The sequence below is a fragment of the Dipodomys merriami genome, unplaced genomic scaffold (assembly GCF_024711535.1).
Source record: "Dipodomys merriami isolate MVZ:Mamm:240054 unplaced genomic scaffold, mDipMer1.0.p SCAF_327, whole genome shotgun sequence".
In the NCBI taxonomy this organism is placed as follows: Eukaryota; Metazoa; Chordata; class Mammalia; order Rodentia; family Heteromyidae; genus Dipodomys; species Dipodomys merriami.
Window position 1 is genome coordinate 1,092,533 of NW_027204793.1, and position 25,567 is coordinate 1,118,099.

Consider the following 25,567-nt stretch of genomic DNA (forward strand, 5'->3'; position numbering starts at 1 on the left):
GAATAAGATCCTTCACTGTGTTCAGTTTTGTAGTTGGGGAAAATGAGGCATGGAAAAGCCAGGTGACCAACTCATGACCTCCAGTTGACAGAAAGCTCAGCATGACTTCTATGCCATGGTCCCGAGGAGAATGTGTGGTATTCAGTATACTTCTTGTGGTGGGAAGTCCACTTTTTGTCAGTCGTGGGGCTTGAACTCTTGGCTTGGGTGCTGTCCTCGAGCTCCTCAGCTTAAGACTAGCACTCTACCACTTGAGGCACAGGGCTCCTGTTTTCTGGTGGTTCTTTGGAGATAAGATTCTCATGGACGTTCCCACCTGGGCTGGCTATGAACCATGTTCATCATATCTCAGCCTCTTAGTTAGGATTATAGTCCTGAGCCACCAGCACCCGGCTTAATTGTAATTCTGACTTTCTTTCTCTCTCTCTCTCTTTCTCTCACAGGAACTGGTTGAATGGGTGCTGAAGAGGTGGCCCAGTGTTCCCATGTGGCTGGAACCCAAGGTGGCCCTCTCAATCTCGAGGTGGGTTGTGGTTCAGGAACTGTCTCACTCCAGCCTGTTGAACCAGCCCCATGAGGTAAGCCCCTCTGTGCCTGGCTAGACCGTGACAGTTATTCATTGTCGATCTAGCCTTATTGGACTTAGTATTGTTTTCTACGTCATTTTCTAGCAATTGGCCACAATTATGATACTTAGTTATGGAATGAAAATATGATACCATCTTAAGAAATTCATTTAGAGCTCTGGGAATGTGGCTTCATGGTACGGTGATTGCCTACCATGCATGAAAACCTGAGTTCAATTCCTCATACCAGATAAACAGAAAAAGAAACACTGGAAGTGGTGCTGTGCCTCAAGTGGTAGAATGTTAGCCATGAGAGAAAGAAAAAGCTCAGGAATAATTCCCTAGCCCTGAGGTTAAGCCCCAGTACTATAGGACTGGCAAAAAAAAATGTAGTGAGTAAATGCAAAATAAATAATCCATACTTGGAATATATATTGCTCCTTCCATACTAATACCTGACAATACTCCCTAATTCATGTAATTTACCTATATTAGGACACTGTGTTGAAAAAAAAAGTTTTGTTCATTAGATCACAGCAATTAATTCTGGGAATGTGCTTAGATGTCAGGTGAAGATTAATTCTGGAAACTCAGAGATTCTAGGCTTTTGAGTGGTCACTGCTAATCACAATGAGAAGGATAGTCAAGTGAGATTTGGAAATCTTTTTGGTCAGTCATGGCAACAAAAAGGCAGAGGCAAATTATCAGTTGGGACAAGAGAAGGAATAACTCAAGATGGAAGGAGCAAATGATAGTAACTAATGCATACCAGAAACCATTCTGGGGAACCATTTTTGGTTATTGAAGAACTAGTTATCAACCAGGCTTATTCTTCATTGCCTTTAGCATTCCAAATCTCTTAGGCTATTTCTTAATCTCTGTGTGATAAATGTATCTCCTCCTATTCTGTTTTTCCACACCTGATCTTTTTCTTTCTAAAAATCTCAATCTTTCCTGATACTAAATACAACTGCACAGATGGCAAAGGGTTGCTAATGTAAGAGTCCCATAGCTCATGCGTCATTAATGTAACAAAATGGAAGAGGAGGAATTATGTATTGCTACATCAATTTTTCTGAAAAGCTGCCATGTCATCATTTGATTCAAATTTCCATTCTTTGTCTAAATAGTGTCATTAAATGCACTAATTGGAAATATGAGCTGGGTACTGGTTGCTTAAGCCTGTAATCCTAGCTAATCAGGAGGTTGAGACCACAGGATTCCAGTTCAAAGCCAGCCTGCTCTGGAAAGTCCATGAGACTCTTATCTTCAATTAACTACCAGAACCCCAGAAGTGGTGCCATAGATAAAGTGGTAGAGCACTGAGGTTTAGCTGAATCGTTGAGGGACAGCACCCAGGATCAGAGTTCAAGACCCACGACTAAAAAAAAAGTGCAAATATGACTTAAAGTTTCCCCAAAAGGAAGGACAATGTCAATAGTAATCTTCCAAAGCAGAAAAAATTCCAAAATGATTCATTGCACTTTCTTTTGCTGACTTATTTAAGTTATGGCTTCTTGGATGGACATATTCTCTTCTTTTGAAAATTGTCAAATATTAGCTTTATAATAAACTTCATATAGTATTTCTTCGTTCAAATCAGAAGTCTTGATACAGTTAATGTCACTTGGCTTTTTTTTTTGCCAGTCAAGGTGCCTGTACTCTGGGCCTGGGCACTGTCCCTAAGCTGTTCAGCTCAAGGCTAGTGCTCTACCACTTGAGACACAGCACCACATCCAGCAGCTTTTTCTGCTCTTGTGGTGCTGAGAAATCAAAGCCAGGGCCTCATGCATTCAATGCAAGCACTCTACTCCTCAGCCACTTTCTCAGCCCATCATTGACTTTCTTACTATCTCAGTTCAAAGCAAACCCAGGCAGGAGAGTCTGTCAACCTCTCATCTTTAATTAACCACCAAAAAGTCCAGAAGTGGGGGTTTGGCTCAAGCAGTAAAGTACAAGCTTTGGGGGCAGGTGGGCAGGAAAGACATCTATTCAGGTACATGGTCCAGCCTCTGGGATCAAGCCCCAGAATCCACACAAACTGAACAAACAAGCAAACAAAACAAAACAGGTATTTCTTTGGGACCCTCCTTAAAGGAGTACTGGTCTGAGAAGAAACTGAATTTGCTGATTATCCTCACTGTATTGTGCTTTTTTGGAATCTTTATTGCTATGGAGAACTCAGGACCAGACTAAAGGAATGGATAACTAAATCATGCAACAAGAGATTCATCTCAGGAGTGAAATATCCATCCATAAAGCACTTTCAAACCTCCATGTCTTTTTTTCTTTTCAGTAGAACACTTTTAAAACAACGTTATTTCCTTTTCTTCCATGCTGGCCCTCAAATGGCACATTATTTCCTTTTGTAATACTCTCAACCAGAAGTTTAAAACAAGTTTTACATGAGTAAAAACACACTCGAAAAATCAGGGACAGAGTTTCCCTCAATCCTTGGATCCTTTTCTTGTACAGTAAAAAGGAAAACAAATTAACTTGAACTTTGTCATACCTCTATGTTCAATTCCTCTCCTGGGATCAGTTTCCACCTCCAGTAATAGTTACTTCCAGTAGCAATTTATGGTGCTGCTTAAGGTATAATGAATGTGTGCTGGCTTCATTGAAATAGCACCAGGACACCTTTGACATCATGTAGCAGTGTTTCAGAGACAACTTTGTAAAGAGAAAATATGAAATTTAAATTGCTTATAAATACATTATCCATGAGTACATTGAGCTCAAACTTCATAAGTGCTCTGTAATTTAAGGTGAATTTTAAATGGGAAGAGGGTTCTTAGATCATTTTTTTGTGAGTGTATGTGCTGTGCATTATTTTCCAAGTGTACAAAAGTTAATAATAAGAGAAACAATAGCAATAATAGGAGAAAGAGAAGTTCTGTGTTTAAGGGTTCAATACAATATAGAAGACTCTACAAATAAGACAACATTGAAACAATGAAGCCAAGTTCAGTATGTAGATTTACAGAAGTGATATAGAGAAAGCATTACTCCTAAGTGGAACATAAAGTATGACACCACTCCCTTTCTAAATCACACTTCCAATTGTGCAAATTTGTAAAAAGTAGAATAGAAGAATGATTCTGGTTCCATGCAAGTCAAATATAAGAGAATGGGCTTAACTGGAAAAAAAAGTCCATTTTGAAAGTGCAGGGATTATGCTATCAATGAACCTGGAGGCAAATATCATGTTTATTTTTATTTCATATATATATATATATATATATATATATATATATATATATATTGTTGTTGGTCGTGGCACTTGAACCCTGGGTGCTGTCCCTCTGCTATTCAGCTTCAGGCTAGTGCTCTACAACTTGAGCCACAGTACCACTTCCAGTTTTCTTGTAGTTAGAGAAAAGAGTCTCCGGGACTTTCCTACCAGGGCTGGCTTTGAACCTCAATCCTCCGATCTCACCGTCACCCAGCTTAAGATCACATTTCTAACAGTGTACATTCAGCATATGTAATGTGTATGTTCATCTATCTTTATATAAATTCTTGAGTTAAAAATCTGGGCTACAGGTTAGACTTCACAGTCACAAAACATTTGTAGTTTAAAAGTTGATACTCCTGGAAAACTATAACTTAAGAATGTAAAGGAGTCTGGGAAGTTCAGTTTTCATCCCGCCTGGGCAGAAAAATCTTTGAGACACTATCTATAATTAACCAGCCAAAGCTGCATTGGAAGAACAGTTCAAGTGATGGAATACCACTCATGAACAAGATTGTTGAATAAGAGCTTGAGGCTTTTGCATACATACATACAAACACACGCATACACACAGAGGCACTTATATGTGCACACATGAATACACAAATGAAACAACTCTCAGAATATGTAGAAAAGTTAGAAAGCAATAGAAAATATTTTCTGAGTAAAACTAGAATCAAGTGATAAATTTGAATATTAAAAAGTCCTCAAGTGAACTTTCTTCAAAAATGTTTGACACTATTACATAGGTAGGGACCAGAGATAGTAAGAAAGTCAAGTAATCATTATTAAAGGGATCGGATTCATGGAGGAATGAATCAGAGACCCCTGCATGTGCATCTGAAAATGGTCATATCCCGTGTCAAATGTTAGAACATCTTTCAAATTTGTACATAAACAGTCTGAGCAGTCAATGCATAAGATCATCAGAGAAGTTCAGAATTGCTAGAGTGTTTCTAGATTAAATAAACCAACAAACTATGGCAGGGCAATGTGATACAAGCCTGGAATTCTGGCACTCAGACTAAGACAGGAGATTAGAGAGTGGAATTACACAGTGATTCCTTCCCTGGACCAGGTAGTATAGTTTTGTCTCAAAAGAAACCAAATTATAAGAAAGGAATACACAGTTGGGAGTTTGGGCTAATTTTGTCATTATGTTTTGAGAAGTCAAGTTTCCTATTGAAATGCAACTGATATATAATCCTCAGTTGTGTTTTAAATGTTCTCTTCATTACAAACATTCTTATATGCAAAATAGCTCATGATTCCCATCCAAAATTTGAAAAAGTAAGTAAGCGTCATTCTGTTGGATGCCAAAGAAATGATGAAGGTTTACAAAACTTAAGCCCGGAGAAATAGCACAGTTCATCTAATGTAGGACTTTGTGGACCTTGCAAAATTAGAATTTAGATTCAAAATAAATAGTTTTTTTTGTAATTCCATATTCTATAGGGTACTACAAAATTCTTTTTAAGTAGAGGCTTTAACTGACAAATTCACAAATTATTCTGGCATTCTATTTGCCTAGAATATTCTTTCAAGAGAGTTATAATTAGAACTTAGCTAATAGGTAATTCCAACAGTTCATGTATAAAATAATAATGTGAATAATATAGACAGAATTGCCAACAAATGGATGATATTAATTTATAAATTTAGAAAAAGCATTTTTGAGGGTTTGGTATAACATGGTATGAAGAGAATAATTGTGTGACATCTTTCTTCTACCTATATGTTACACAGGAAGCAATTTCCTTAATTATGTGCCTCGGTATGCAATGAGAATAACGCTAGGTTTGGGTTCATTTTTGTTTTATATTTTTTAGGGGGGTCCGGTCGTGAGGCCTGAACTCTGGGCCTGGGCGCTGTCCCACAGCTCTCCTGCTCAAGTCTAGCGCTCTTCCACTTGAGCCACACCGCCACTTCTGGCTTTTTTTATTTTTGCATATGTGGTGCTGAGGAATCGAACATGCATGCAAGGCGCTCTACCATTGAGCCACCTTACCAGCCCAATTTTTGTTTTTGTTTTATTGGTTTGACCTAGGGCTTGAACTCTGGGCCTGGACACTGTCTCTGAGCTCAAGGCTCCTGCCCTACCACTTCAACCTCAGTGCCACTTGTGTCTGGCTATTTCTGAGAAGTTTATTGGCGATAAGATTCTAAGGGACCTTCCAGCCTGGATGGGCTTTGAACCATAATCTTCTGATCTTAGTATCCTGAATATCTATGATAGTTAAAAAAGTATAAATATAAGTAATATTTGCAAGTGTTCTGATCTCAAGAATACCACTGGGGGAAAATTGATTCAACTGAGTTTATTGTGGTGTTCTTTGCAGAACAAGAAGGGCAACACAATACCAGACGTGTAGTATTTTTTTCACAGCAGATATAAGCTATTCCTGATGTGAATTAAGGGAACTTTAAGGTGCACCTTACAAGTTGGAAACTGTTGGGCTAGGATGACTTTATGGCATAAAGCTGGGGATTGCTTACTCTTGAAGAATTATTACAGATGCTTCATAGTTTTATCCTCTACAAGAATGTGACTATTTTTCTGTTCACTTCTCAATCTTTAACTCCCCATTGGAAACTGCATCTATTACAGAATTATATAACATGAAAACAAGTACTGTTTTGAATCTCTCAGGTATGGAATGTTCAGAATTTGAAAATGAGTAGTTATTAGTCATAGGAATTTTGAAGAACACATATATTCTCTCCTAACAACTTATTTAATTTTAAAAGTTATGAGTTTCTATACAATTAAACTGTTTTTGTTTTATGTGTGTGAATGTGCTAAATTTATTTTTTCCAAAATATGCAAGTGTATTGGAAAATATTGTCTAGTTGGAAAACATTCAAGTTGACGACCTTCTGATAAAGAAAGGTTAATTAAATCAAATTAGATGACAAATATTATTGATTTTTTAAAATTTTACTCTATAAAGAATAACATTAACTATACCAATACAGTGAAATTTTATTTTATGCAGCTTATTTGTTAAATTTAATTTTACTCTCAAAGTAATGTACAGTAGGGTTACAGTAATTGTAAGGTAGTTAATACATAACTTTTCAAACTTGTTACCCCCTCCCACACTTTTCTCACAGTTTTCCTTCACCTTAATACCCCTCACAAGTTGTAATGTATATTTCCAACATATTGTCTTGTGAGTACTGCTAATGCATTGGTTTGCCCTTTGTCATTTGTGTCACCATTGTTATGTTCCTCTTCCCTTCCCTAATTAAGGTAAATGTATACACAATACACAGGGTACCAAAATCAAATACAGCAAGAGATAAACCAAAGGGGGAAAACCAAAGAAAATTGAAATCACATAATACATAAAAACAACAACAACCGCAAATAAAAATCTCTGATTCCATATCTTGGAGTTCATTTTGTTCAATATCAGCTTATGTGGTCATATATATGCATAACGAGGTCACTGGAAAATAATAGTTGAATGGACTAGATATAGTGAAAACAGCATGTTAACTGTTTTTGATGGTAAAGGTGGAATTAGGATTGGTGAATTCACGGTTTTGATAAAGGAATTTTAAAAGAGTTTTAAAATTATGACACGTACATTTTAATTGTTCAAACTTTTTAACAACGTAGCCTATTAAGAAAATTTAAAATTGCCTGGGAAAATAGGATTTCATGCAAAGAAATCTATGGATACTTAGGGGAGAGGGAGCAATGTGAGTGAAGATGGCTCATATTCACACTAAACAAACAAACCTCAGAAACCTTTCTGTAAATCCTGTAGCTTGCCTTGAAAATTGTTCTTACCCAGGAAATATACTCTCACTGTGTGAAACAAGGTTATAGTGCAATTTAATTCAAATTTCTTTAAAAAAAAAGACATCAATATTTGTGAACTGACCTTTAATTACCAAACAGTAATTCTCTGAAAAATATAATTTGGGTCAAAATATTTTGGGAGAAAGTGCCCTCCACAATGAAAAAAGGTATTGGGTTAACACATTTCTGTTTGTAATACTTTCCACAATGTTTTTGTACGTAAAGCACTGAAACAGAAAAAAAATCTGATTGGCTCCTTCAAACCAGTGATTTCACATTTCTAAGTGGCTCACAAATATAATATCCTTATTAACATGAGATAGAGAAGACTTCTCTTAGTACATAAGACAAAAAGTTTTGGGTTCAGAAAAGAATTGAGCACATGGAAAAGGTAAGAAACAGTGTTCTTAGAAGCCCTAGCTAAGCAAATTGGCTTTAGCAGTGGAAGGAGGTCAAAACTTTTTGATATAGATTGTAATATTTTTCCTACCTAAAGTGATTTTACAAAGCCGATTTGACTCACTAAAATGCAGAACTGATTGAATGAAGACATGAAAATAAACCCCACATCCAAATGAGGCAAATTCAAACATTTTTAAAGGAGAAACCATGAAGATGTAGCAGTCAGGGAGGCCTTATAGTCCTTCAGCTTCACTAGACTTGAAGCCAAGAAGTTGTGATTAATTGGAAATCGGGCAAGAGATAAGAGGAGGACATAGAAATAGGACATAGAAGCATTGTCCTTTGTAACAGACACTGTCATCCAAGGTATGGGTGAATTAACTTTATTCTCTTCCATACATCTTGATGAGTAAATGCAAGACTAAGAGAAAAAAATCTATTGAAATAATTTTGCAAAAATAACTTTACTGTTCCAGATATGGTATCAAAGGAGAGTCTTAAGAGAGAAAATAAAAGTGGAGTATTCTGCGGTTTCTCTAAGCACCTAGTTAGCAAAATATGTCTTTGAGGTTAGAAGTGATTGAACCAAAAAGTGGTGGAGTACTTATGTTTGTGGGCACTTTAGACACAAGAAGACTTTCAAAGTAAAAGAATAAAGAAAAACGGATATCCAAATATTTGTGATCAAAATTTCTTGGAATGGTTTTTTTGGAGACAATGTTTTATATTAGAGTTTAGCCTGATTAACATCAATGTTGGGTTTTTATGTCAGCCAAATGCAGGGGTGAAGTTTAATGGACTCCCTTGAACAAGTAAACAGCATGATAAAAAAAAAAAGGCAGAAGTAATGCTGTGGCTCAAGAAGTAGAGTGGTAACCTTGAGTGAAGAGCGAAGGGACAGCTCCCAGAGTTCAAGCCCAATGACCACCAAAAAAAAGTACTCATTACTTTAGGGCCTGGGAAGGTGGCTCAGAGGTAGAGTGCTGGCCTTGCCTGTCTGAGGCCCTGGGTTTGATTCCTAAGCACCACATAACAAACAAGACCACACTAAACCTACCAGCACAACTATGTTTATTGCAGCACTATTTACTATAGCTAAGATATGGAATCAACCCAGATGTCCCTCAGTAGATGAATGGATCAAGAAAATGTGGTATATATACACAATGGAATTCTATGCCTCCATCAGAAAGAATGACATTGCCCCTTTTGTTAGGAAATGGAAAGGCTTGGAAAAAATTATATTAAGTGAAGTAAGCCTAGCCTAAAGAAAGATAGGTTCCATGGTTTCCCTTATTTGTAATATCTAGTATGTGTATAAGTGAAGCAGAAAAGGTCAGATAATGTGATGTTAGGAAAATGAACCCTTAGATATGTATTTAAATGTTTTTTTTTTCTTTCATGCATTTGTTTCTAACGCATTTATAAATTTATTTCTTTGTTGCTTTGTATGTCCCTCCCCCACAGTATAACCTTTGCTTTCACAATATTTGATGTTGGTATAATTTGTGGAGGAGAAGGGGAAAAGCTAGTCGTTTAAGGATAACTGTGGACCCGTTACAACAAGGAGAAGTACAAATTATCATGTCGAAAACGAACTTTACAATTTTGGTGGTGGGGGGAGGGTTCGTTGGGGGGGGGCAAGGGGAGGCTGGGAAGGGATGTGAAGGGTAAACAAAAGAGGAGGCTTCAATGCTTGATAAGAAATGTACTCATTATATTGCCCATGTAATTGTAACCCCTCTGTACGGTATGTTCACAATAAAAAAATAAAAATTAAAAAAAAATCTAGAAGTAGCGTTGTTGCTCAAGTGGTAGAGCACTAGCCTTGAACTGAAGAGCTAAGGGACAGCACCCAGGCCCAGAATTCAGGCCCCACGACAGCACCAAAAAAAATGGCAAATAATATTTAGTGAATTACTTTCATCGATTACTTTTCCAGAACAAAGAAGGAAATATATAACTCAAAATCAATTGACTTTAAAGTATGAGGAAAGAGTAGTGAAGAGAGATGAAAGAAAACATAGAGGATTGTTTTCTCTTCAGCCGAGTATTAGGTTCTTGATCTTGTTTCTTCCATTCTGTCTTCACAAGCGATTAACTGTGGCTCAGAACTGGAGTATCCATTTCAGACAGAGAGAACTCACAGAAGTAAGATAACATTTGCAGAGATATAGGAGATTTGTAACCTGAGACAATCTATTTAAATCCGTTCAAATTTCTCCCCTACCCCAAACTGCCCTCTTTGAATAGTTTTGTTTGCTTTTCCCAAGACTGCCCTTCATTAACTGCTTAAAATTTTGAGAGGTCATATTCATATTCTTTAGAGATTGCTGTTTGGTTGTAATTTTTGTGTGTTTTTTCACAATTTCAAAAGATTGTGCAAGTGTGTTACAATTAAATATGTCGATCTAATTGTCCAATGCTCCTGGATCAGATTCACTCCTTCTATCATTGTCAACCAACTACTTCTCCAAGATTTATTTCAGATTTACCACTTCCTTTATCACATATGTACATTGATATTCTAGCTGTACTTGCTCATTGTTCCATTTCTCATTCATTCTTTGTATTTACTATTATTCCTCTCTGGTTTCAACTTCCTGATAGTCATTCTGTTAAACTGTCTGTTAATAGTTTGAAATGTTTATATACATTCCATGGAGTTTCAATCCTGCATATACTTGAACTTATGTCAGCTTATATTTCCATAATTCATTCATCTGCAATAATAATTTGCAGGACTGTACGCATGAATCACCTAGACATGATTTAATTCTCATCCATTTGGAAGATTGATCTTTAGTCAATAAGAAAGTTTAAAAATGGTTTAGAATGTATTCCTAACTACCAATTTTTATAAATGGCTTTGTACAATGGGGTGTGATTATTTTATTTTACATGGGATAATATTTTCTACTACATTTAAGTTTTGAAAAAAGAAAATTAAAATTTACTATTATAGAGGAATATGATAGAAATAGAAGACAGATTTTATGTTTGTCACATCTCTGACGAGAACCTATATTCAAGTCTTACTATGTTAGACAGATAGGGAAAATATAAAATAACATATGATAAGGCAACTATTTGTGACTTTTTAAAATGTAACTTATTAAATTATGAAATTTATTTTATTAGCTAATGTTTGGATTTGAAATATTGGAGGCTGATATATATAACAAATTTTGGAAGGCACCTAAAGAATGACACAAATGGTGGGTGGTACTATTTCTACAGTTCAATGAATGGTTGAACCTGATTGGCATTATTGAGGGTAAGTAAATCAAATCTATTGTAACTCTATTATAACTCTATTGCCACTAAGTATAATCTGTTTGTCAAATGTTATTTTGGCGAATGTGATTTTTTTTGGTAGATCGTGGGGCTTGAACTCTGGGCTTGGGGAATGTCCCTGCGCTCTTCAGCTCAAGGCGAGCACTCTACCACTTGAGCCAAAGTGCCACTTCTGATATTCTAGTGGTTTATTGGAGATAAGTGTCTAACGGATTTTCCTGCCCCGGCTGGTTTTGAACAGTTATCCTCAGATCTCAGGCTCCTGAGTATTTTTTTTTTAATATTTTTTATTTTGAACGTACTGTAGAGCGGGGTTACAATTACACGGGCAAGATAATGAGTACATTTCTTATCAAGCATTGCAGGCTCCTCCTTCGTTTACACTTCACATCCCTTCCCAGCCTCCCCCTGTACCCCCACCCAATGGTCCCCCCCACCAAAGTTGTTGCAACGGGTCCACCTGTATCCTTAAACGATTTGTTTTTCCCCTGCTCTTCCACAAATTAAACCGACATCAAATATAGTGAAAGCAGGGTTATAGTGTGGGGGACAGACATACAAAGCAACAAAGAGATAATCTTATAAATGCATTAGAAACAAATGCATGAAAGAAAAAACATTTAAATACATATATAAGGGTTCATTTTCCTAACATCACATTATCTGCCCTTTTCTGCTTCACTCATACATATACTAGATATTGCAAATAAGGGAAACCATGGGACCTATCTTTCTTTGGGCTTGACTTACTTCACTTAAGATAATTTTTTCCAAGCCTTTCCATTTCCTAATAAATGGGGCAATGTCATTCTTTCTGATGGAGGCATAGAATTCCATTGTGTATATATACCACATTTTCTTGATCCATTCATCTACTGCGGGGCATCTGGGTTGGCACCATATCTTAGCTATAGTAAATAGTGTTGCAATAAGCATAGTCATGCTGGTAGGTTTAGTGTGGTCTTTTTTGTAAACATTTGGGTAAATGCCCAAAAGTGGGATGGCTGGGTCATAGGGGAGTTCTATGTGAAGTCTTCTGAGGAAGTTCCATTCTGCTTTCCAAAGTGGTTGAACAAGTTTACACACCCACCAACAATGAAGTAAGTTTCCCTTCTGTCCACATCCCCTCCAGTATCTGTTGTTATTGGAGTTCTTGATTTTTGCCATTCTAACTGGGGTGAGGTGGTATCACAATGTTGTTTTGATTTGCATTTCTTTTATGGCTAGGGATGTTGAGCATTTCTTCATGTGTCTATTGGCCATCCTTCTTTCTTCTTCAGAGAAGTTTCTCTTTAAATCTTTAGCCCACTTATTTATTGTGCAGTTGTTTCTTTGAGGATTTGTTGTTGGGGGATTTAATTTTTTTGAGTTCCAAGTATATTTTAGATATGAGACCCTTGGCCTTTGTATGGATAGTGAAGATCTTCTCCCAATTAGTGGACTTTCTATTGATCTTGCTAGCTATGTCCTTCGCCATGCAGAAGCTCTGGAACTTCATGTTATCCATTTGTCCCACCTTTCTTTGATTTGTTGTGTTTCGGGCTCTCTAAGAAAAATTTGTCCTGTTCCAAGGAGACCTAGGTTTTCTCCTATTCCATCCTCTAATGTTTTCCGTGTTTACTTTGACTCCGAGGTCTTTGATCCATTTGGAATTGATTCTGTTGCAGGGTGATATATAAGGTTCTAGCTTTAGTTTTCTACAAGTAGTTAACCAATTTTGCCAGCACCATTTACTGAAGAGGCTGTCTTTGTTCCATTCTATTTTTTTTAGCTCCCTTATCAAAGAATAGATGGCTATAGGTCTGTAGGTTTCATTTCTGGATTTTCAATTCTATTCCATTGGACCTGAGGTCTGTTCTTGTGCCACTACAAATTGATTTTATTACTATAGCTTTATAGTATAATTTGAAATTTGGTATAGATATTCCTCCTGCAGTGTACTTCCGGTTGCAAAGCGTTTTTGCTAGGCGGGGACTTTTATTGTTCCATATGTATTTTTGGATTGCCTCTTCTATTTTCTTGAAGAATGAGGTTGGAATTTTGATAGGTATCACATTAAATTTGTAGATAACCTTGGGAAGTATTGCCATTTACACGATGTTAATCTTTCCAATCCAGGAGCATGGGAGGTTTTGCCATTTTCTAAGTTCTGTTTTGATTTCCTTTTTCATGTTTTTAAAGTTTTCATCATAGAGGTCCTTCACTTCTTTGGTTAAGTTGATTCCTAGGCATTTTATTTTGGGCTGGCTATTACAAATGGAGTTGCTTTCCTAATTTCAACCACACTTTTCTCATTGTTGGCATACAGACAAGCCATTGATTTTGGGGGGTTAATTTTATACCTTGTTACTTTGCCAAAGTTTTGGATCAACTTGAGTATTTTGGGAGTGGAGTCTATGGGATTCTTTAAATACAAGACCATGTTATCTGCAAAGAGGAAGAGTTTTACTTCTTGTTTCCCTATTTGGTTCCCCTTTATGTTTGCATCTTGTCTTATTGCTGTAGCTAGGCATTCTATTTTACTAGATTGAAGAGAAGTGGAGAAAGTGGGCATCCTTGTCTTGTTCCTGAGTTAAGAGGAAATGGCTTTACTTTTTCAACATTAAGTATAATGCTGGTTGTAGGTTTGTCATATATAGCCTTTATTTTATTGAGAAATGTTCCATGGATTCTTAATTTTTCCAAAACCTTCATCATAAAGGGGTATTGGATCTTGTCGAATGCTTTTTCTGTATCTATTGAGATAACCATGTGGTTCTTATCCTTGCTACTGTTGATGCGATGAGTAATATTAATTGATTTGCATATATTGAACCAGCTTTGCATCCATGAAATGAATCCTGTTTGATTGTGGTGTATGATTTTTTGGATGAATTGTTGAAGGCGATTGGTCAAAATTTTGTTGAGAAGTTTTGCATCAATGTTGATCAAAGAAATGGTTCTATAGTTCTCTTTCTTTGATGAGTCCCTGCCTGGTTTTGGGATGAGGGTTATGATGGCTTCATGGAATGTGTTCCGTAGTAAACTTTCTCTTTCAATTTCATTGAAGAGTTGGAGGATTTTTGGCATGAGCTCCGCTTTGAAAGCCTTGTAGAATTCCGCTGTAAAACCATCAGGTCCTGGACTTTTCTTAGCTCGAAGGTCTCTTATTACTCTTTCTATTTCAATGGTTGATATGGGCCTGTTAAGCTGGTTTAACTCATGTTGGTTTAGTTTTGGCATGTCAGTATTTGCTAGGAAAATATCAATTTCTGCCAAGTTCTTGAACTTATTAGCATAAAGTTTTGAGAAGTATTCCCTTATAATGTTCTGAATCTTGGTTGTTTCTGTGGTGATGTTTCCATTCTCATCTCTGAGTTTATTTAGGTATGTTCTCTTCTTTTTTTAATAAGATTTGCTAAGGGTCTGTCAATTTTGTTAATTTTTTTGAAGAACAAACTCTTTGTTTTGTTGATTTTTCTATAGTTTTTTGGATTCCTTTTCATTTCATTCTTATTTAATTTTAATTATTTCTTTCCATCTACTGATTTGGGGTTCATCTTGCTGCTCTTTTTCAATTAAATTTAGATGTGTCATTAAATTGTTGGTTTCAGATCTCTCCAATTTGTTGTTGTAGGAGCTCAGAAGTATAAACTTGCCTCTGAGTACTGCCTTTACTGTGTCCCAGAGGACCTGGTAATTAGTGTGCTCATTTTTGTTGGATAGCATGAACATTTGAATTTCCTTTCTTTGTCTCTTCCATGACCCACTCCTGATTCAACAGTGTGTTGTTCAGCTTCCACGAGTTATCGGACTTTCTTTGGTGGCTTTTGGTGTTGAGTTCCAATTTTATTCCCTTGTGGTCAGAGAGAATTCAAGGTATGATTTCAATGTTTCTGGATTTGGACAAGTTTGCTTTGTGGCCTAAAATGTGGCCTATTTAAAAATATGTTCCATGTGGTGCTGAGAAAAACGTGTATTCTGATGCTTCTGGGTGAAATATTCGGTAGATGTCTGTTAAATCTAGTTGATCTATGCAGTTGTTTAGATCTGCGGTTTCTCCATTTAGTTTTTGCTGAGTTGTTCTATCTAGTGGGGAGAGTGGTGTGTTAAAGTCCCCAGCAATTAATGTCTTTGGATATTTGTGGGATTTGTGGATAAATTTGGTGCTCCATTGTTTTGCAAATAGATATTTAGAATTGTAATATCATCCTGAAGGAGAGATCCATTAATTAGTATGTAGCGACCTTTATCTCTTCTCATTAATTTTAATTGGAAGTCTATTTTATCTGATATTAGGATTGCAACTCCTGCCTGTTTATGCGGGCCGTTTGCTTGGTAGATTTTGTTCCAGCTTTTCACATTCAAAATGTGTTTGTTTTTATGGCAAGATGTGACTCCTGAAGGCAGCAGATAGAAGCATCTTGTTTTTTAATCCAAATACACAGTGTATGTCGCTTAATTGTAAAGTTAAGTCCGTTAATATTAAGAGATAGGACTAAGAGGTATTTGGTAGTTCTTTCCATGTTATCCACATTCTTGGGGGTTGCGAAAACTGTGTTCTTCCTATTGTTCTTGGATTCTCAGTTTCTTGGCCTTTATTGGGGCTTGTTGGTTTTCTATGTGTAGGACATCTTTAAGAATCTTTTGTAGGGCTGGTTTGGTGGAGATGTATTGTTTCAAGTTCTCTTTTCTATGGAAGGTTTTTATTTGGCCTTCAGTTATGAAGGAGAGTTTAGCTGAGTACAGTATTCTTGGTTGATAGTTGTTTATTTTTTAGGCATGGCATACATCTTTCCGGGATCTTCTTGCTTTGATTGTCTCTGCTGAGAAATCTGATGTGATTCCAATTGGTTTCTCTTTATAGATGATTAATCTTTTTTCCTTCACAGCTTTAAGGATCTTTTCCTTGGTCTGAGTTGATCCTGTGTGGATTATAATGTGATGGTGGGATGTCCTATTCTGGTCTGGTCTATTTGGGGTTCTAAAAGCTTCTTGTACCTGAATAGGCCTATCTTTTTGCATGTTTGACAAGTTCTCTGGTAGGATTCTGTTAAACAAAATTCCTGGACCATTAACTTCTGCTTCTAGGTGCTCCGCTACACCCATTATCCTTAGATTAGGCCTTCTGATGGTGTCTTCCAAGTGTTGGATAGATCTATCATATTTCTTGGACTTGTCGTGGATGTTTGTATGTTCTTTCTCTATAATATCTAGGCTGTCTTCAATCCCCAAGATTCAATCTTCTGCATGGTCTAACCTGCTGTCAAGACTTTCTACTTTGTTTTTTTTTATTTCTTTTGCTTCTAATTGGTCAGCTTTGATGGCTTCAAATTCTTTGTTGAAGCTTTGTTTTAGATCTTGTATGAACTTCTTTACTTCCTTAATTTGGTGTACAGTGTTTATTCTCAAATCACTTAGTTGATTGGTTATGGTTTCCTTGGACTCCCATTCTTTCTCTTTGTTTCCATTCAGCATTCCCTTTGTGGTCCCCCTGATTTTCTTCAGCTGTTTGTTAATGGCTCCCATGAATGCCTTAAGTGATCTTTGTGTGTCCTTATCCTGATCTCTCAATTCCTGCATTACTCTTTGCTTAGCTTCCTCCCGTTCATGCCATTCCTGTAGTTCTCTTTGAGTGTTCTCATCCTGTTCACGCTGTTCCTGCCTTTCTCTTTGAGTATTCTCAAGCTGCTTACACAAATGCTGTATCAGTTTTTGAGTAGTTTCCTCACGCTCATGATATTTCTGTATAAACCTTTGGATTGCCTGTTCTCTCTCCCTATCACGCTCATACAGAGTCCTTTGTAGGTTTTCAATCTTTTCCTCCATTGACCTTTTGTTTGCCTTGTCTTTCTCCCTCTCACGCTCATATAGATTCCTTTGCATGTTTTCAATCTTTTCATTTATCATGTTTGCCAGCAGTGTTTGTAGAGCTATTTATGAACTCTCCGCGGGATTATTCATTATCTGTTCTGTCCCCTGATTATCATGAGTGGGAGTTGGGGTACCCAGACTTGCCATTTTTCCTGTGTTTATCTGGCTTACTCTGCCCATTTGGGACGAAATTAACACCAGTTTTGTGCTAGAACACTATCTTAAGGCAAGCATCAACCAAAGTCTGACTTTGTACAGTCAATTTGTACAGTACAATCTTGTTCAGTAAATACAACTATTCAACATCAAACAACTATAAATTAATGGGCTACACACCGCAAAGAAGAATTTGGAAAACCAGAAATTATTAGGGTTAAGGAGAGATGTAGATAAAAATATGAATACAGTGATGTGGGAAGGCACAAGGAGAGTTAACTTAACGAAGTCCTAATCTGAAAGCAGGAAATAGGTTGGATAAGATGAAAGTAGAGGGAGAGAAAAAAAAGAAGAAAGAGAAAGGGAAAAAAAAGAGACCAGAAAAAAACAGAAAAGTAGTAATTAAAAATATTATTTCAGAATGAAAACAAACTCTTCAGAGAAGAACGTGAATATAATGAGAAAAGGGGAGGGATATAAAGGAGATGTGAAAAACTTAAAATATTATATAGGTATAAAGAGGTAGTACTGCTATTAAGGTATTTAAGTCTCAGAGGTTTTGCATTGAGTAATAAATTTGTGGATTAAATGTGTACACAATGGGGGATAGGGTTTAATATTCAACTACGGGTTTATCTGAGGATGTGCAGAAAAACAATTAATTCACATAAAGAAGAACGAAAGGGAAGAAAAGGTGAAAAGGATAAGGAAGAAAGATAAAAAGATTAGAAGTTCAATAGAGTTAACAAAAAAAATTTTCTTACAAAAGATAGAAAAAAAAGAAAGAAAAACGCACACACACATGTACCCATAAAATAAAAATTATGAGAAGAAAATAAAGAGAATAAAGTTAAAAGAAAACAATCTTTCTCAAAAAAGGTAAAAATTACAAATAAAAAAAAGTTTTTGAAAAAAATTTTTTATAAAAGTACAAAAAAAAGAAGAAGATGAAAAAAAAAGGTCTTTGAATTTTGGGGGAGGGTTGTGAAAAATCCTGTATCACCCTTGTTTCCGTAACCAGCCTCTTTTTGAAATCTGGTCTGCTTGTGGTCCTGTTGCTTGGTTGGTTTCTTATGTCAGTTTGTTTGAGCAGGCAGAAAAATGCTCTGCTTTACCCAGGATTTTGCAATCCTCCTCCCAGGTTAGTTCAAGGGAAGGGAGATCTGCTTTGAGTTTCACAAAAGAGGGAGATGATTTTTTCCTCAAGTTTGGAGATGCTGTGAAGATGCTAGGTTCTGGGTAGAGTTGAGGCTTTTCAACAAACAATAGCTTTTCTAGGGGGCTAGTTTGTGAGAACCTCAGAGAGCCCAGCCTGGAGCCACTCTCAAGGTTTATGTTTACTGAATTTCAATTGATTGTCAAGGCTACTAAAGGGAGGGGCAGCCTCTGGCTCTGATTACCTAGTGAAGAAAGCCACTCGTAGGGCTGTCACCTGAGATGGGTGACATTTCCCTGGGTGAAGCTGAGTCTGGCAGGTCAGCTTAGAATCTTGTGACCTGCTAAATAACTCCAGTTTTCTCCCAAGGCCTGAGTTGGATTAGCAGCTACGCAATCTTTGTTGGTACCCAAGATGGAGATCTCCAGTACTGGGGGTGAAGCTGTGGCCTTCCCTCCTCTCCTCCCTGAGAAGGAGTGGTAGAGCGCTTGCCTTGCATACTTGAGGCCCTGGGTTCAATTCCTCAGCACCACATAAGCAAAAAGAAAAAAGCCGGAAGTGGCGTTGTGGCTTAAGTGGTAGAGTGCTAGCCTTGAGCTGAAGAGCTGAGGGACAGCATACAGGCCCAGAGTTCAGACCCATGACTGGACCAAAAAAAAAAAAAAAAAAAGAACCTGGAAGAAAGTAATCTTAAATTTTCTATACGGAATGCAATCTGAAAGGACTCATTTATTAATGAATACATATATATTATAAAACAATGTAGACTTCAAAGTATATCTAGGAAAGAATGAAATACATTATGGATAATATGCAAACATAGAATATAGAATATATTAAAATATACTTTTTTCAGACAAGAACCAGAAATATCTTTATTTTCTGTACTACTCATTTCAACAGATAAGATCAAATTATTTCTGATTAGAAAATCACAAACTCTGCAGAAATTATAGATGTACACAAACAACTCAAATACATTTTGACATCAAAGTCAGGCAATTCACTTGGAAAAATTCCATGGAACTTTTACAGTAAGATATTGCTGTTATTTGGATTGTGAAAATATTTTCTATGGAATCAAAGAATAGACTACCATTTTGATGTTTAAGAAACGTAACTGATATCTTAGCTATGCTAAATAATGCTGCAATAAACATAGTTGTTCTGCTAGCTTTCGTATGGTCTTGTTTGATGCCCCTAAGTAGATGAATGGATTAAGAAAATAGAAATCTATGGAATGGAATTTTATGCCTCCTTCAGAAAGAATGGCATTGCCCCATTTGTTAGGAAATGGAAAGACTTGGAAAAATTATATTAAGTGAAGTAAGCCAGGCCCAAAGAAACATAGATTCCATGGTTTCCCTTATTTGCAATAACTAGTATATGTCTGAGACAAGCAGAAATGGTCAGATAAGTTAATGTTAGGAGAAATGAATTCCAAGATAAAGATTCAAATGTTTTTTTTCCTTTGTTGCAATTGTTTCTAACATATTTATAAGATGATTTCTTTGTTGCTTTGTATGTCCCTCCTCCACCGTATAACGCCTGCTTTAACTGTATTTGATGTTGCTATGATTTGTGGAGGGGAAGGGAAAAACAAATTGTTTAAATAGGGATACAGGTTGACCCATTGCAACAATGAGATATACAAGTCATCATGTAGAAAAACGAACTTTACAACTTTGGCCAGGGGGGAGGGGTAATGAGGGGGATGGGGAATGGGGGGGAGATGAGAAAGTTTGGAAAGGGGAAATAAAGGAGGAGGCTACAATGCTTGATAAGAAATGTACTCATTACCTTGCCCATGTAATTTTAACCCCTCTGTAGGGTGTTTTCACAATAAAATAATAAAACTCAACAAAAAAAAAAAAAAGAAAAAGAAAAAAAGAGAAAAGAAACTTAACCGAACCATTACAATTTAATAGAACAATTTGTACAGCCTTCCACAACTTCAAACAGGTAGTGATACATACTTATCCTTTTGTTAATATCAAATTTCTTCCAAGTTGTTCTTCAGACCTGCTTTGATATAATGTTTCAACAGAAGGAGATCCATTGTATCTTTTCTATCTATATTCCCACCAGGAAGATGCAAGGGAGTCAAGAGGCGTTTAGTTTGGGCATTGGTATCTGCATGAAGTAAGAAAGACGCCACACTGATATTATTCCACAAGTATGCACTGCCCAGGGGTGTCCAGCTATTAACAATTATTGCATGGATTTCTGCTGCTTGAGCCACCAACTCATGGACAATGTCAAAGTGTCCACTGTAGGCTTCCCGATGAATAGGGGTATATTCATTGTCATCCATAGTATTCACATGAGTGGCTTTTATGGAAAGTAGTCACCATACTCTAGTAAGCCAATTATTTTCAGCAGCCCAAAGAAGAAATTTGCTTGGATCCTACTCCATTTTTTTTCTTGCAATTAATACAATTTCTCCCTTTTCATTTTGTTACTCATCTTCATCAGAATTGCCTAACTAGAGACTTTAAGTGCCAGTGGAAATAAGGTGTCCATGTATTTCCCCAATAGTTCATATTGGTTGAATGTGTGAGAAAAATACAGTGAATTTTCTCTGTTTTTTTTTTTCATGATGAGTTATTTTCTCTCTTTTCATTTATATTATTCTAAGTCATTCTAACAGGAAAGTAGGGAATTGATGGAGAACAGAGGAAAGATGTTCCTCCATATTCAATAGTACAGACTGAAAATGAGGATCAGTGTTGTCTTCATGTGCAGCATCTTCTAGGAAGGAGAAATAGAAGATGGCTCAGTGGTAGAGTTCTTGCCTTGCATGTATGAGCAACAGCAGGTCAGGTCCTCTTTGCAGCCTTGTAAGACCCACGGTGTAAAGAAAAAGACGTAATACCCCAGCCCTCTGAAGCTCGCCACTATTTGTGGTATCATACTTTTTTTTCTTCCTGCAAACCCTCATGGCCTAGGATCCCAGGATCGGCTATGGGTCCAGAGACTGCACCCCAGCCTAGGGTGATGGAAGCTGAGTCAGAGTTGCCACGACCTGAGTTCAAGCCCCGTGGTTGGAAAAATAAAGAATAAATAAAAATTAATTAATTATTTAACTAAGTTAAAAAGAAATAAAGCTGTCTGGTTTGGAATTTTTGCCGCTTTCCTTCCTTAGCCTGGGATTTGAACTCAGGGTATTGGTAAATCTGTAGCAATGTGAGAGAAGATGCAGAGTTGCTACTACTTGAGTTCAAACCCCATGCCAAGCCAAAAATAAAAAAAAAAAACAAACAATTCACTGAGCTCGGCAGGGGGAGTAGTTGTGGAGATGGTAGGGAAAGGTTGGTAGGGGGAAAACAAAAGGTAGGGGGGAAAAAACAACAATGCTCAATAGGAAATGAACTCATTACCTTGCTCATGTAACTGTGATCTTTCTGTACAACATTTTTGCAATAAAAATGTACAAAAAAAGAAACAATGTAGTGCTCACAGAAGCACTTTGGGGGTAAGGTAAGGATGTCTGAAAAGCTGTACAAAATTCGACATTGCTTTTTAAAAAAGTGTTCTGTATGGAACTGAATGAACATAACTGCCTTCATTGAAAAAAAATTAAGCCACTGTCTTGAAACTGGAGCCAGTATTTCTGTAATTGCTGTGATTTGATCTCCCCCTCCAAGTAACTCTTTTGCACCATAGGTGAAGGTGAAGCTTATTGTCTTTGAGGAAAACAAATTCAGGCTAGAGTTCCGAGGGCCCAAGTGAACACCCTGCAATGGAAAAAATATTTCTGTACAATTGTAATATATGATATATACTTACATATCTATGTTTACTACATATTTTATTTTTATTATTGATTTTTTATTTTATTTTTTATTTGATTCATTTATTTATTGTTTATTGTATTTAGTATTATTATATACATAATATTTAGTACATGATTTACATCTATTATAAAATGATTCACAATAATTTAGGACATTGACTCATTTTCATTTATACTTTATTAAGTGTTGAAACATGATACATAATTCAATGGAAGCATTTGTCACAGTCTTCAGATGTTTAGAGTCTCTCCCACAGATGAGCTTTGTCTTCTTTATCATTGGACACCTTCCTATAGGGATTTCTTTAGATGATTTATAATCAGAGGGCTTTTCTTGAGGATAGGCAAGTTGAGTGATAAAATTGTAAGGGTGGGGCTAGAAATGTGACTTAGTGGTAAGGAGCTCACTCAGAATGCATGAATGCCATGGTTTGAATCCTCAGTGTCACATACACACAAAAACCCAGAAGCTGTGGAGTGGATCAAGAGGTAGAGCTCTACTTTTGAGAAAAAGAAGATCAGAGAGAGTGCCCAGGCCCTAGGATCACGCCCCAGGACTTTCAAAAATAATAGGCCAGATGCTGGTGGCTCACATCTGGAAAAATAGCTTCTCAGGAGACTGAGAGCTGAAGACCACAGTTCAAAGAAAGGCTAAGCAAGAAAAGCCAGTTAGACTCTTATCTCCAATGAACCACCAAAAGACACTGTGGCTCAAGTGGTACTGTTTGCCTTAAGCTGAAGGGCTCAGGGACAGTGCCCAGGCTTGAGTTCGAGACACACAACTGAAAAATTGAGGGTTAATCAAAGTACTTTTCCTATTTGCTAATTAAGGGAACATTCTCTGGAAAATGAACGCTGATATATACCAGAATTGGAGTCAGAGCTCAAGATTCAAGTTTAGTAGATCCATATGCCCAGCTTCTGAGACTCTAGCATTATAACCTTGTGTGCTACAAGGTTCTGAAAGGTCCAATGTTGAAAGGGTTAATATGCTCCCAAGCCCTTTGTGATAAGCAGTTGACTTGTACTGACAATGTCATTACAGTTCTGAACCTAGCAGAGCATCAGTAGTTCACGCCCATCACCCTAGCTTAGGAGGCTGAGGTCTAATGATCACAGGGTAAAGCCAGCCAGAGTAGGAAAGTCTATGACACACTGACTTCCACTTCTGAAAGGTCAGATGTTCAAGAGCTTCCTGGGTTTCCCTTGTTGATAAGAAGTTACTTGCACTCTAAATGTTCTTAGAGTTCTGAAGCTATAGAAGCAAGAAAGAAACATTATTGACCCATCCTGGGTTCAAATGAAGTTCTCATGATCCAAGCCCTAACCCTGTTATCAGGAAGTACTCCATTGTAACACTGTATTTGAAGGACAGAAAATAGTTGCAAAAGCCAGGCTAGGTGAAGAGAACAGGGAAGTGAGCTGCAAAACCACTTCATTCATTGCAGTCACAAACAGTAATGGGGGGGGGGGGACAACTTCAAACATTTGTTAAAGTTACACCAGGATCAGGCTTTTCTCAGCCTCTTCAAACAATGACTGCTTAACCTTCCTCCCTCAGGTGAAGGGAGCCTCAGGCTATCTTTAGGTTACCAATAGAGAGCCAGTTTAGTGTGTGAGTATATTGGGGGCGGGGAGGCGACGGAGGAACAGAGTTGAAAATACTGATCTCTGGTTTTAAGGAGTGGGTTTTCACTCTTCATCTGTCAGATTTGAAGGCCATTCTTCTACTTTGGTAAGTCCATTCTCCTTCCTTCATTCTGCACATCATTAATGCCAATCCAAGGAGAGGCAGGGCCATTTCTCTTGGCTCTCCAAGCACCTTAGTTAGAACCTGGCTCTGCCCTCTTGGCTCTGGGGCCCTCAGCTGCCTGAGAAGTGGGAAAGAGACAGTCTTCCTGCTCTGTGGTTATGTGAATGCGATGCTGGTATCCTGGCACACTGCAGAAGGCCTCATAACTGTTAATTGTTCCCTTCTTCCCTACTGATTTCTAAGACCAGATTCATCTATCATATTTGTATCTATCTATGTATCTATCTATGTATCTACGTATCTATATATGTATCTATGTATCTATCTATGTATCTATGTATCTCTCTCTCTATCTATCTATCTATCCATCCATCCATCCATCCATCTATCTATCTATCTATCTATCTATCTATCTATCTATCTATCTATCTATCTATCTATCTATCTATCTATCTATCTATCTATCTATCTATCTATCTATCTATCTATCTATCTATCTATCTATCTGTCTGTCTGTCTGTCTATCTATCTATCTGTCTATCTATCTATCTGTCTATCTGTCTATCTACCTACCTACCTATCTATCTCTTTGCCAGTCCTCAGTTGAACTCAAGGCCTGGGCACTGTCTCTAGCACTCTACGACTTGAGCCACAGCATTAATTCTGGCTTTTTCTGTGTATGTGCTACTGAGGAATCGAACCCAGGGCTTCTTGCAAGCTAGGCAAACACTCTCTCACTAATCCACATTTCCAGCCCCCTCGTCTTTTTCTTAATGGTGGTTTTTGCATAAGTAGGCAGCCAGTTTTCCTCCCCAAGTTAAGTTTTCTGAATACTGGTTACTTCTAAGAAACCTGATCCTGTCTTCCCCTGCCTGATTTGTGATTGTTCCTGTGCTGGCCCCATAATAAAATGTAAATAAACCCTGCTGAGAGCCTAAGTGTGCATCATATAAGGACACAGGCCTGGAACCCTGGAAGAGAAAAACGATGGGCCTGAAATGAAGATTATGATGCAGTATGTGCAACAGGCATCTTTGAAACATAAATCAGTAAATGAAAGCAGAAGCATTGCATATGGTCTGTTTGCACTCAGGGAGGTAATACACACTTAAGTAGGTAAGGCACTGATACATAACTTGGCCTTCTCTCTTTGAAATTTTTTTGTGGTCATCCCAGAGCTTAAACTCAGGGCCCTATGCAATCCTGAGTTGTGTTACTCAAGCTGAGGCTCTACCAACGCCACAGATCCACTTCCAGCCATCTGGACAGCCATCCAGGCTTTCCTGCCTGCTCTGAACAATATCTCCTGCTTGGCTTTCTCTCTCAAAGCTGGAGCTCTATCCTCTGGGCCACTGCTCCTCTTCTGGTTTTCTGGTGGCTTATTGGAGAAAAGAGGCTCACAGACTTCCTGCTCAGGCTGGCTTTGGACGGCGATCTCCTCAGGAGGATTCAGGAAATTTTCCTCAGCGATTCGCTGAGGAACTGCTCCACACAAACCTTTAGTCTAAATCTCGAGAAGTACTAGAGAAAAATAGAAACAGG